This window comes from Topomyia yanbarensis, chromosome 3 (genome assembly GCF_030247195.1).
Source record: "Topomyia yanbarensis strain Yona2022 chromosome 3, ASM3024719v1, whole genome shotgun sequence".
Taxonomy (NCBI): Eukaryota; Metazoa; Arthropoda; class Insecta; order Diptera; family Culicidae; genus Topomyia; species Topomyia yanbarensis.
The window spans coordinates 319,177,409-319,188,191 of record NC_080672.1 but is presented as its reverse complement, the minus strand read 5'-3'; positions in this window follow the sequence as shown (position 1 = coordinate 319,188,191).

Sequence of the window (10,783 nt, the reverse complement as noted above, 5' to 3'; positions counted from 1 at the left end):
CACAAATAGTGGGTCCGTTTTTGGAGCTAGCGTCAGTCCGGTGCTAACTTAGTTCTAAGTTAATATTGAATGCTGATTAGATGAGGTCGCAAAGGAAATTCCATAACTAATTCGAAATTATATAATACAGGATTCCCTTTTATGTGGATTATTTGACAAAAATACTTGGGGATGATCCATAAATGACGTAGCATTTTTTGAGTGATTTGTAACACGCCCCTCCCCCATCGTAGCATTTCGTCACAAAATTCTATATACCCCCCTGATAATTACATAGCTTGACGGTATCCCTCACCCACCTCGTTGTCCCGGTAAAAAATTTAAAAAAAATCAAAAACGATATTAGTTAGATGAAACGGGTAAGATTGTCGTGACATCAGGGCAACCCCTATTCCCCTTTAAAAAAGCTACGTAGCATGACATGACCCCCTACCCCCCCCCCCCCCCCCCCCTATCGTCACACATAATCACAAAATACAAAACTCCCCCCTCCCCCATATAATGCTACGTCATTTATGGATGGTCCCTTGCGGTTTCTAAAAAGAACTGATCGCAACGATGCAAGATAGCTGTGTCAATTTCAAGTTGAATTTTCGGTTATAAAATTATTTGGGTTATTAAATGACAACATAATTGTTGGCGACAGATGCTGATCATGTTTAAAAGCGACTTTGTTAATTGTTTCGATAATTTTGTTAGAGGGAATAAACTCATTGCACAGTTTGAAGTTGTTTCGGTGATCAAAAATACCCCGGTATGGTAGATGTTTTTGCATTATTACAGAGCTAACCAAGCAATTCCAATAAGTGGTAAGATTCTCCATTCATTACTACATCATAACTATTGTTTCCTGAAACTGAAGATGATACCTAAATACCTGAATATTTATATAATGAATATATGAACACGTGCTATCTACCTATGGCGCCAATACCATTTCGACACGACAAACTCCGGAACTTAGAAATGTGACTTCCTGATGTCCGAAATGCCGGTAAAACACGGAAGTACATTGATTAGAAACTGTTACAGTAAATTTTCTCGGCAAATGTGCTGGAGTGAACTTTTAACAACCTGATAAAAAAATGAAAAGAAAACGTACATGTCGAACGCGTAAACATCGCCCTCGAACATCGAACCTTGGCATAAATTCGTTAAAAAGAAACCATTGCCGATCATTTCTAAACGAATGTTGCAGAATGGTGGTGTCTAGCAATAACATATTGGTGATGGCGTTCTTGTCCACGTACGTGCCCGGCGTTTTTATGGTCGGTCCACCCATCATAGTTCCATGTGGTGAGTTTTTTTATGGGTACTATGGAAATATGCAAAAAATATTACTAACACTAAACCTACTTTCGAAGGACAATGCCCACCGAACGAACTGCTCCGACAGAGTCCACCCTCGTGCGAACCAACCTGCTATGAAGATTGCCATCACGTCCCCAGTTTGTTTCCGCTGATGCACAAACCCTCGTGTGTCTGCAAACCTGGATACGTCCGTAACCGTGGTGTGTGTATTCCTAGAGAACAGTGCTTTGAGGGTACGGTTGTCAGGCGGGGTCTTGAGGAGTCTAACGAAAGTGAGTTTTGTTTTTTGTTGTCTGATATCTACGAATTTTGGAATATGTATTTTTTTCATTAGGATACTGTCACGCCAGTGAAGACTTGTTACGTAGTCCACCATGTTGCGAACCAACGTGCTTTGATGATTGTAGCAACAAAATCTGTCCGCTGGTTTTCATCGATAAACCAACATGCGTCTGCAAAACCGGCTTGGTGCGTCACAACGGAATGTGCATAAGCCCACGCAAATGTCCGATTGCGCAACTAGGACCTCTTCCCGAACAGTCGTATATCAGTCCCGATAATTCTCCTTTTGACAACTCTCCATCTAGTCAATCGTATGATACTAATGTAATAAACAAAGATCCGAATGACTTTAGTGCGGGAAACAACGATCCCTCCATCGAAGGCAGCTCAAACGTGGGATTCAAAGATCCCCCAACGGCCTGCGAGCATTGCTTAGTGTGCAGTCACGCAACGGCACGTCCAAATACATTCCGAAATAATCCGGCTTCCAGTGCAAATTCGCAACCAGCGCAGGCGCCGGTCAGTAGACCTATATCTCCACCGCGTCCACAGCCACCACCACCAACTGCTCCACCGCAAACCGCCTTCGGCCCGTGCCGTAAAGGGTGTCTACCTCCACCACCGGTTGCAAAGCCCCACCCATGCGGTGCTTGCAACAAAAACAAATATTAAGATAAACTGATCAGCCCCACGTAGTATAAATAATTTATTAAATTGTTCTTTCAATATGTTAAAAATAAAATGTTGTTGACGCTAGGTTTCTAAAAACAATCTGTTGTTTATCGATACCAATATTTATGAATGTTATAAATAAAGACTGTATTCGAAAAAACCGATTTAATCCACCTAACAGTGAGATGAGACATTTTTACGCATATCACTGTTCGATCGTTCATTAGATTGCAGACCTCTGCGAAGCAGATACCCAACTACAGGGGGGATGAACACAGCTTCGAGTCCTGCTCAAACCTCAAACATAATAAATGATAGAAAATCAGTAAACCAAATAAAATTAAAAAATAATAACGCATAAAAATAAAAAAAAGTTATCAAGTTTATAAAATGAGTAAAATGATTAATATAAATCGAAATAAAAAAAGATTGAAAGAATGTTATAAAATTAATAGAATAAAATTTGTTTCAAACTAACAAATGGGTTGAAATAAATAAAAGGAATGACTGAGCAGAATTAATAAAATGAACAAACTAAATGAAATGAAAGAATTGTATAAAATGAATAGCATAAAAATATATGAAACGAATAAAATGAATAAAATAAGCAAATAAAATAAAGAAAACAAAATAAATATAATGAAACGAATAAAATAATTATAGGAATAAAATTAACAAAATCAATAAATTGAAAAGATTGGAATAAAAGAAACAAAATAAATTTAATTATTAAAAAAATATACAGGATCAAATAAGTTATAAAAAATATAAAATAAACAAAATTGGGTTAAATTAATTATTTGGATGAAATGAATAAATTAAATTAATAAAGCACGTGAACTAAAAAAATAAGGAAAATGGATGATATGAACAAAATGCACGAAATGAATAAACTGATCAAAATGAATCAAAAAATTGAAACGAATAAATAGATAAAATGAAATCAAACGAACAAAGCTTAAGTAGACTACCCGTAGCTACACTTCGCGATTGACCGAATGTGTGAATCCACTGGGTTCCTGCTCCCATGTCGTATGAGGTGACCTGAAACAGGAGTCCCCAAGTCAAGGTGTTTCTCCGTACTGAGAACTGAATGGCTGACAGGACTAAAATATGCTAGTCGCGCACTGAGTGTCGTGGGCGTCCTTACCGTTTTAAGCGAATCTCTGACACAGTGAACGTTTCTTTCTTCGCAAATCGTGGGATTCAAATGGTGGTTATGTTCCTAATACCCATTTCGGGGTTTGCTATAGGCGATTATAAGCCAACGTTCTTCTGTGTTGGAAAGCTGCTTAACCCCGTCTTCGTAGCTTTCAACAAAAATGGCATTACAATTCTACGTGAAATGCCTCATGCATGTATACTTGCGAATAGTGCTATTGACGCATGTCTTACATCCGAACTCACAACTCGCGATATTTATGCTGTCACAGTCAATATGACTGTTGATAACATAAACCAGAAATACGTCTAATGTTTGGCATATTTGCCGCATAATGAACCTACTGATGATTTTAAAAGGGTTGTATCTTGTATCATACTGTGGCAGAAATGGGTTTCCCCTCATAATCGGCAGTGATGCAAAAGCCCACCCCATAATTTGTGGCAGCTCAGATATCAATTTGAGAGGCACCGAATTGATGGAATACTTAAGTAGTACAAATATGCATATCATTCATGTAGAAAATCACCCAGCATTGGTACGACCTAGCAGAGAAGAGGTGTCAGAAGTAACTCTCTGCTCTGACAGTATTACGCTTGAGTTGGCAAACTGGGTCGTACTAAATGAGATCGAACCGTCGTTATCTGATCATAAGTACATCGTCTTTGTTCATTTAAACGTCTCGCTAGATATCGTCACATATCGTAATCCTAAATTTACGAACTGGGACCTCTACGAAGAGGGCTTGGCGACCAGGTTTCATGGGTAGCTTCCGACGATTGAATCTCCAAGTGACTTGGATGTGCTCATGCATAAAACAAGCTCACTCATAGCAGCATACTAAGAGGCTTGTTCGCTTCGAGTTATGCGTGCTTCTAGAGGAACACCTTGGTAGAATACCGAACTTGTTAGTCTCATAAAGTTATGTAGAAGAGCTTGGAATCGCAGCGCAGGGACGGGTCGGGGGTATTTAGGTTGGCTAGCAAAGCATACGGAAATGCCCTTCGATCCTCTGAGCGAAGTGGTTGGTAAAGCCTCTACACAAATGTCTCAAGTCCCAACGAGACTAGTAGAATAAACAAACTACTTTCGAAATCGAAAGACTTTCATATCAGTTCGATTAGAACTGCTAATGATGAATACTCGTCTGACGAAGATGTAGTACTCAATTGTCAGCTTGACACACACTTTCCAGGTTGTACGAAGCCATCACTGACGACTGCCCCTGCGTTCTTTTCAGGTAGTTCTGGTTCTTGGGCATTTGCTCGTAGAATTGTGACAACCGAATCGATCAAATGGGCGATTGAAAGTTTTGCTCCGTATAAGTCTCCGGGAAAGGATGGAATCATTCCAGTTCTACTACAAAAACACTTCAAGCATATTTTAAAAAAGGTTCTTACTTGTAGTCTTGCAACAGTATACATTCCATTAGCGTGGCGGGAAATAACTGACAAATTCATTCCCAAAAGTGACCACGTCACTTATGATGAGGCAAAGAGCTGTAGACCGATTATTCTGACCTCCTTCCTTCTTAAATCAGTGGAACGTTTAATCGACCACTACATTCGGAATGTTAGCTTGGGCGAGCACTCGCTGCATGCAATGCAACATGCATATCAGCGGGGGAAGTCTATTACCACCCTGTTACACAATGTTGTCTACAACATTGAAAAATCTTTTTCACAGAAGCACTTAAGTTTAGGAGTTTTTCTCGATATTTAAGGTGCTTTTGATAACGTGTCTTTCGAATCCATTTTGGAAGCAGCACTAGGTCATGGAGTACCTTCATATATCACGAACTGGATACACGCAATGCTTAGCAACCGACATCTGTGCTCATTGTTAAGACAATTAGAGAGCAGATGTCCTCAATGCGGTGTGTTGTCACCACTTCTATGGAACCTTGTCGCCGATGGCTTGTTGAGGAAACATAATCCAAACATCAATGGTGCTTTTCACGCAACGGAGGATTACAACCGGAGCTCGTCCATTGCAGTTTTTTGACGTTGAAATTATTGTCGTAGAACAAGTTAAGTACTAATTTAGAGGGTGACACATTTGCCTTCGGTAATATCACAGACAATGCAACCAGACGAGGACCAGCAAACGAGTGTACTTACGTAGGGGATGCTCAAAGGCTTCGACCTGATTCGACTTCCTGGACGACAACCAACGACGAGGGCTGGCGAGTCCGAAATTCGAGCAATATCAGTTAAGTTACAATATCATTATTAAACATCTTAACTCTATTTATTACTTATAAATAACCTAATTCTAAGTGACATCACTTGCTACTTGCGGTTTGGTTTTTCTGGTGTAGACAAAAGATGGCTGGATCGTCGACTGGGTGGCATGTTGTGTGGATCTTGGCGGTTTGCGGTGACAATGGCTGTGTATGGCGGCAGTGGCAGTGCGGCGGTTATGGCTGGGACTGTGGTCCAACGGTTTGCGGTCGGAGCATCATAGGGGATTCACTCAGCAGTGTGTGGCGAGCGTATCTCGACCGGCCGATGGTCTTTTCTGCTATCGGGTGTACGTACATCCGATTTCTGGCTTTTGGTCACCGGTTTTCAGGGTTGCCGGCAGGCAGAAGAATGGCGTGGTGATGCTGTGACGGTCAGAGAACCGTATATTGGCGGTAGTTTGCGTTCCTGTTCTTGGTCTTGTGCTTTTTACTGTATTTTAATTTGTCTGCGAACCGTCTTCTCACCGTTATTTTATTTTGCGTACAACATTTACACACTATTGTTCAAGCACCCCTCGGCATGATACTGTACCTTGACGTGGTCCGGGGGCTTTTCCACCAAAGCAATATTACAGTGATGATATAACATAGAAACTTGGGATACGATTGTTTTATTTTTAGTTAAGCTACATTGTGATCAAATTTAGTACATAACTTGGCGACCTTTATTACCCACTTATGCCATGGTCGCAATAATGTACACTGTGGGTTTGGGGCCAAGTACTCTCTGGAGGCACCTTGGGCTTAGCGACGAGCCCCGAGCTGGGACTCTCCTAAATTTAGACTGTACCATGTCAGGGCTCCCGAAGATGACAATATACCAAACAATTTTTGACAGCCCTACGCGATAACTCATGCACACCTACGCCCGCGATCTCCAAAGCACGATAGTACCTCGTTGATAAAATGATCGTGATAGCATTCATAAATTTACAAACGCTAGCCCACAGGCGCCGGTGTTTGCGCAGTCACGGGTCGATCACGTCCGGAAGTCTGCTCCATGGCCGCACGACTACAGAACCGAAACTATACTCGCGAAGCTGCATACACGTCATCACACGCGACATACATAGGCCCGCGTGATCGAATACGCTACCATACAAATGTCTGAGTCCCTCTTCGTGAATTGGCAGGGGCGAACATTGAAATGCGATCGTCCACCAATACATCCAAAATCTCGAATACGCGAAAGTGTTATGGAAGAACGCACTCTCTTTTAGCATCTGAGTCATACTGCGAAAATTAAGTATCAAATTCACGATCTGCGCGCGATCATCTAAGAACACACGCGAATATGCGAATGGAAACACGGTTATAAAATCGAATTTATACATGCGAAGTTACATGCACGCTAGCACACGCGACATACAAACGCCCACGCGATCGAACACGCTAACGGACAAACGCTCGAGCCCCTTGTGATGATGCACGCGATCGTGACGTTCCTGTGTTTGTACATGTCTGTACCGTACAACAAATATCATTTAGAATCACGACACGCTGCAATTTATCTCGTCTGCAATTGTAGCGAGTGATTCTGACGGGTAGCTCTTCCGACACCCTAGCTGTACAGCTCCAGTAGAACAACTCTCGAAAAAACATCCACACACTCTTACGCAATTAGTGAGCATCCACGCCAACTCAGACAAGTATGCACCCCTGGACTCGAACGCTAAAACTTACACATTCCACGCACAAACCACCACAGTAGGACTCACAAGTAGATATATACATACATAATCACACGTAATCTCAAACGCAGAACTTATCATTTCAATGGTGGCCTTGGATCTGCGTTGCTCGTGTTCAAGGCACCATAGCTTCGTCAGTCAGGTCAAGGATGTATGAAACCCGCTAGCCACCACCCTCGACCCTAGCTGCCCATAAAGGGTTAAAAAAACTTTTAAACTCTATTGTTCAAGCACATTAATCCATCCTTTCATCTTTGGACTTTTATTAACTTAATTTTATAAATTTACGAACACCGCGCGCACGTCAGGAACAGAAAGAAGGATCAGTGCCTGGAGCTGAGCCTAAAACGGTGTCGCATTCGTAAGTCGCCACCGGAGATGAACCGAACACTTCCGAAGTTTGACAGCTCGGCTGTATCCGTTTGCTAACCCTTTTGCTGGCTACTCTACCCGTGGCGTGTAGCGGCGGCTAAATGAGACAGTTACCGCTGTAAACAAGTACTGTGAAATTTTGTGGGTACCATTTGGGGGGCAGTGGAGCTGGAAGGAGGAGAAGCAGCCCCGTGAAAACTGTTTGTTGCCTGAAGCTGCCACCAAATGCCAGTAGCGCTAGCTCCGTTTCAAATGTTTAAGGTCTATTCACATGAACTGTACAACACTGTTTGAAAGTGGGAATCAAAATAAGTAAATAATAACAATACATGAAAAAGCACGATTTTTCTTGCATTGCTTATTCTCTATAAAGTCCGAAAGCTTTTGTCTCCTGAGTTCTAGTTAAGCACATCAAAATGAAGTTTATTTGTGTTCGACAAGTTTCAGGTTGTGTTAACAAAATATGCTCGTAGCAATGTGAACGTTGCTTAAAGCGCGTTAGCTGTCATTTTTGGCAACTATCCGAGCCAGGAAGCCAGCTTATGTTGGCTTCACTCATTTTTCAAAGAAACGTCAAAACATTCACCCTCTTGAGGAGAAGGCAGAGTTGGATTTGAATATCGGGAGGGAAAAATATTGAACCGCTCGAGGATTGTTATTTATTGTGGTGGAGCCATCAATTACTCATCTTAACCGACGGTTACAAGTGCATCACGGATTGCTTAGCTGTACAATAGCTCTTGGACACTTTCAATGACTCCTTAAACTCGCTTATAATTAGTATTCACAAGTGCGGTGTAATATCGTATCATCGCAAGCACAGGCCAATTTCAAATGACTACTATATTGGAGATCCACATCTTGAGCGTGTATTACAAGTGTACGACCTTGGAGTGAATTTAAATTCCCTACTCACTTTCCGATCTCGTTTCGACTTTATTATTAACAAGGTTAACCGCCAGATGGGATTCATGTTCAAAATTCCGAATGAATTTAACGACCCTCTCTGTCTCCGCTCACTGTACTGCGCATTGGTACGGTCGATACTGGAAAACTACTCCATAATGTGCTGTCCGTATCAAGCAACATATTTAACAAGAATTGAAGTAATTTGTTATTTACCAGTGTGCAATCGGGCTGTCTCGACAACCTATTTCTGCAATCTATGTGCATTAACTGTACACCTACCGTCTAACCATTGCACTTTACATTGTGTGCAGTGCTTTATGGTCACACCTATGACCGCGCAGCCGGCTAACAAGAACTGAAGTAATTCAAAGAAAATTCGTTCGTTATGCATTAGGCTGCCTTCCGTGGCAGGACTCTAATAATCTTCCGCCATACGAAGACCGCTGCAGATTATTAGGTCTACACACGCTTGAAACGAGAAGAGAGTAGCCCAAGCCGTTTTCGTCGCTAAGATTCTTCTTGGAGAGTTTAATTCGTCGGAAATATTGGGTCAACTCCACAGCTATGCACCGTAGATTCTGTCACGTTCGCCCGAATGACATTCGCCCGAAAGCCATTTACCCGAAGGACATTTGCCCGAATGTCACATAAACCCGAATGTCGTTCACCCGAATGCCACGAACACTCGAAAGACATTCGCCCGAATGCAACATAAACCCGAATGCCATTCGCCCGAATTCCATATACCCGAAAAACATCGAAATGTCAATCGAAAAAAATTAATTTATTAAGATGAAATACAAATTTTATTACATTTGATGCTATGAAGAAATTAACACTAAAGCTATACCAGTCAAATAGTTAATCCAATCACCTGGTTTGTATGATTTAACTAGGGTTTCCAGTTTTAAGTCCTTTCGTGAGTTCTTTTTAGACTTTTTTGCTGTTGGTACCGCTTGTAGTGTACGTAAAATATACGTACTAGGGTTTTTCTCTTCAAGCTGCAACTGCTTCAACACACCATAGAATTTACACGGCTTAACAAACCGTTCCATTTATTGTGCTAGTCTTCCACATTATTGGTGGTTCTAGGAATCTTTGTCGATACATTTTCGAAAACTGACCACGAAGCGGGGGGCAAAGAAGGGTTATCGAGAAACTTTTTGATTAGTTTCCTTTCTACCAAAAATACAATTTTTACTAATGTAATCCAAAAAATCGTCGAGAGCCTTTGGACAACTTTTCCTCAATTCTTCGAGTGCCATTGGAATACCTTGATGGGGCAAGAAAGCCAAGGCAACAACTTGTTTGTAAATTAGTTGTACTCGGTGATCTTCCGAATATTTTGTCTGACGACCAAGTTGTTTTATTTTTCAGAAAAAACTTTGGTTTAGATGGAAGAATCATCCGTGAATTAGGTGGAAGAATCATCCTGTCTCGAAATCCAATATTACGTAGAGAGCTATTTGGTATATAGATTCAAGAAATTGCTCTTGTTTTGAAAGAAGGAATCAACCCTTATGTTTGAGTATACCGGGCAGACGAGTGAATCAACAGTTTCTTTGCAAACTTATTTGGCATGCAGATCCAAGGATTTGTCATGTTTGAAAGAAGCAATCAACCCCTAATTGGGGGAAAAGAGCTGCTCATGTTTAAAAGAAGGAATCAATCCCTAAGTGTGAGTAAACCGGGCAAACGAGTGGATCACCGGTTTGATTGCGAGGGCTATCTGGTATACAAACTCAAAGTACTGCTCATATTTAAAGAATGAATCAACCCCTATATTTCAGTAAACCAAGCATACCAATGGATCACAGGTTTGCCGCAGGGACCTCCTCTTCGGTTCCTCGACCTCGGTAATTGTGGCAAAGCCGCATCACACTAGCTTCGCCACATAACATTTATGAGCTACTATTTACTAACGGTGTTGTGACAAATGGACTTCCACCATGCAAGATATAATTACTATGCTATATTTCACCCTAAGGAGGAAAATTTGGTAAAAACCAAAATTTCTCACTAGGGTGAAAATTTGTTGGTAAAAACCAGTCTTTGTACAGGAGGGCACAAATCCTTATTTCATACTTTGTTGCGTTTCGGCTTCGCCTCTTCAGAAACCGACACTAACGTATTGTCGGA